The sequence below is a fragment of the Myotis lucifugus genome, unplaced genomic scaffold (assembly GCF_000147115.1).
Source record: "Myotis lucifugus unplaced genomic scaffold, Myoluc2.0 scaffold_22, whole genome shotgun sequence".
NCBI classification, from domain to species: Eukaryota; Metazoa; Chordata; class Mammalia; order Chiroptera; family Vespertilionidae; genus Myotis; species Myotis lucifugus.
The window spans coordinates 1,702,652-1,707,052 of NW_005871070.1; positions in this window are offsets into that span (position 1 = coordinate 1,702,652).

A 4,401-nucleotide genomic window follows, 5' to 3' on the forward strand; every position below is an offset into this window, starting at 1 on the left:
CTGAACCCCAATCCAGGGCCCCCTTAAGGGCAGGCCAGCCGGCTCCCACCCATGCACTAGGCCTCTATCCTATATAATAAAAGGATAATGTGCAAATTGACCCTAATGGCAAAAAGACCAGAATGACCGCTGGGCTAGTCACTATGAGGTGCACTGACCACCTCTTGGTCCCTTTCCCCAGCTGGCACACTCTGATCACCTGATAGCTACCTGCTTCAGGGGCAGGGCCAGCAAGTGGGAGGGAACTGCCTACCCCTCGGTCCCTTCCCCTGGCCATCAGGTACCAATCCCCCGATGGCGAATGGGGAACTGGGGGTGGGTGGTGGCAGGGGGCAGGGCCGGCTGCGGGCAGCTGGGGAAGATGGCCCTGATCGCAGACCAGGCCTAGGGACCATACCCGCACATGAATTTCAAGCACCAAGCCTCTAGTCCCATATAATAAAAGGGTAATGTGCAAATCAACCAAACAGCAGAACGACTAGTTGCTATGATGTGCACTGACCAGCAGGGGGCACACACTCAATGCAGGGTTAGAAACCGGGCTAACGGCTCACAGCTGTTGAGCGCAGCGGTGGCAGCGCTAAGGATGTCTGACTGACGGCTTAGGCCCGCTCCCCATGAGGAGCGGGCCTAAGCCATCAGTCGGACATCCCCCAAGGGCTCCCAGACTGCAATAGGGTGCAGGCTGGGCTGAGGGACCCCCTCCCCAAAGTCCACAAATCTCATGCACCAGGCCTCTAGTCTCAGATAAGGGTTTAATCTCCAAAATTTACAGGGAACTCATACAACTTAACAAAAGGAAGATAATAAAATCCAATCAAAAAATGGGAAAATGACCTAAATAGACACTTTTCTAAAGAGGACATACAGAAGGCCAAGAGACATAGGAAATAATGCTCAAAGTCACTAATCATCTGAGAGATGCAAATCAAAACAACAATGAGGTACCATCTCACACCTGTCAAAATGGTTATCATCAACAAATTAACAAAGGACAAGTGCTGGAGAGTATGTGGAGAAAAAGGAACCCTCGTGTACTGCTGGTGGGAAAACAGACTGGTTCAGCCTCTACAGAAAACAGTATGGAGATTCCTAAAAAAATTAAAAATGGAACTCCCATTCGACCCAGTAATCCCACTTCTGGGAATATATCCCAAGAAACCAGATAAACTAATCAGAAAGGACATATGCACCCCTATGTTCATAGCAGCATAATTTACAATAGCTAAGATTTGGAAACAGGCTAAATGCCCATCAGCAGATGAATGGATTAAAAACTGTGATACATCTACTATGCTGCTATTATAAAGAAGAAACATTTACCACATGCAACAGTATGCATGGACCTGGAGAGCATTATGCTAAGAGAAATAAGCCAGTTGGAGATAAATATCACATGAACTCACTCATATGTGGGATACAGTGAACAATATTAACTGATGAACTAAAATAGATCCAGAGACTAAGAAACACTGAACAAACAGTCTAACTTCTGAGAGAAGGTGGGGGAAGGGGAGTAAGAGATCAACCAAAGAAGTTGTATGCATGCATATTAGCATAACCAATGGATGCAGACACTGGGGCAGTGGGGGCTAGTCTGGGGGGAGGGTGTGGTGGGGGTGGTCAATAAGGGAAAAAGGAGACATATTTAGTACTTTAAACAAAAAAAAAAAAGAAACAAAGAGAGAGGACCCAAATAAATAAAATCAGAAATTAAAGCAGAGAAGTAACAACTGACACCACAGACAAACAAAGGATTGTAAGAAAATACTATGAACAACTGTATGCCAACAAGCTGGACAACATGAATGAAATGGACAAATTCCTAGAAAAATACAATCTACCAAAACTGAATAAGAAGAATCAGAACACCTGAATAGGCAAAAAACAACTGATGAAATTAAAGCAGTAATAAAAAAAAAACACTTCCAGAAAACAAAAGCTCAGATCCAGACGGCTTCACAGTGAAGTTTTACCAAACATTCAAAGAAGAACTAACACCTATACTCCTTAAATTATTTTTTAAAATTCAAGAGGAAGAAATACTTCCAAGCTCTTTTTATGAGGCCAGCATTATCCTAATTTTAAGGCCAGCTACTAGTAAACAACTACAAAAAAAGAGTATTACAGGCGAATATACCTGATGAATATAGATGCTAAAATCCCTCAACAAAATATTAGCAAATCAGATCAAGCAATATATTCAAGAGATCATACACCATGACCAAGTGGGAATCATTCCAGTGATGCAAGGCTGGTATAATATTCACAAATCAATAAATGTGATACATCACATAAGACAAAAATCACATGATCATATCAATAGAGGTAGAAAAAACATTCAACAAAATCCAACACCCTTTTTATATTAAAACTAGAGGCCCAGTGCACAAATTTGTACACAGGTAAGGTCTGGCTGGTCTACCCTGATCGAGGTGTTGAAGGCCAATAGGGGGTGGGGTCGGCCAGGGAGAGGGGCCATGGGCATTTGGCAGCCGGCCCTGCCCCCAATCCAGGTGCTGGGGCCAATTGGGGGCCAGGCCAGCTGAGGGGGGAGGTGGGCAATTGGGGTCCAGATCAGGCTGGTTGGCTGCCGCAGTGTGTGTCATAGCCATCAGTCGTTCTGGTCATTCTGGTCGTTCCGCCATTCTGGTTGCTGGGCTTTTATATATATAGATTCTCAAAAAAATGGGAATAGAGTGATCATATCTCAACATAATAAAAGCCATATATGACAAACATACAGCAAACATCATACCCAATCGAAATAAACTAAAACCATTTCCCCCAAACACAGGAACAAGACAGGGATGTCTGCTTTCACCACTCTTATTCAACATGGTACTGGAAGTCCTAGCCCTAGTGATCAGACAAGAAGAAGAAATGAAATGCATTTATATGGACAAGGAGGACGTAAAATTGTCATTATCCGCAGGTAACATGATATCGTACACAGAAAACCCAAAGACTCCAGCAAAAACCTACTAGATTTAATAAATGAATTTGCCAATGTAGTAGGATACAAAATTAACACCCAGAAATCTATGGCCTTTTTATACAGCATTAATGAACTCTCAGAAATAGAAACTAGACAAATAATCTCATTTCCCATTGTAACAAAGAAATCAAGATACTTAGGAATAAACTTAACCAAAGAAACAAAAGACTTGTACTCTGAAAACTATAGGATGTTGCAAAATGAGATAGAGGAAGATATTAAAAAGTGGAAGTATATACTGTGTTCATGGACTGCTAGAGTTAACATCATTCTAGAGTCCATACTACCCAAAGCAATCCATAGATTCAATGCAATCCCTATTAAACTACCAACAGCATATTTCACAGATGCAGAACAAATACTCCTATGATTTATATGGAACCAAAAAAGACCCCAAATAGCCACAGCAATCTTGAGAAAGAAGAACAAAGTTGGAGGGGTCACAATACCAGACATCAAGTTATACTACAAAGCGACTGTAATCAAAACTGCCTGATGCTGGAATAATAACAGACATATAGACCAATGGAACGGAACAGAGAACCCAGAAATCGACCTAAGCCATTATGCTCAATTAATATTTGACATAGGAGGCAAGAACACACAATGGAGTCAAGATAATCTCTTCAATTAATGGTGTTGGGAACATTGGACAGATACATGCAAAAAAAAAAAAATGAAACTACCAACTTACACCAAATTCAAGAATAAATTCAAAATGGATAAAGTCATGAAACCATAAGAAACCTAGAAGAAACCATAGGCAGCAGAATCTAAGACATCTCTCATAGCAATATGTTTACCAATACATCTCCTAGGGCAAAGGAAACTAAGGAGAAAATAAACACATTGGACTATACCAAAATAAGAAGCTTCTGCACAGCAAAAGAAACCATCAACAAAATGAAAAGGGAGCCCACTGTATGGGAGAACATATTTAGCAATGACACATTGGATAAATACTTAATATCCAAAATGTATAAGGAAATCATACAACTTTACAAAAGGAAGACAAACAATACAATTAAAAAATGGGCCAAGGACCTAAGTAGACACTTCTCCAAAGTGGACATACAGATGGCCAAGAGATATATGAAAAAATGCTCAAAGTCACTGATCATCTACGAGATGCAAATTAAAATAACAATGAGATATCACCTCACACCTGTCATAAAGGCTACCATCAGCAAATCAACAAATGACAAGTGCTGGTGAGGATGTGAGAAAAGGGAACCCTCGTTCACTGCTGGTGGGAATGCAGACTGGTGCAGCCATTATGGAAACAGTATGGAGTTTACTCAAGAAATTAAGTATGGAACTGCCATTTGATACAATGATTCCACTTCTAGGAATATATCCTAAGAAACTAGAAACACCAATCAGAAAGAATATATGCATCCCTA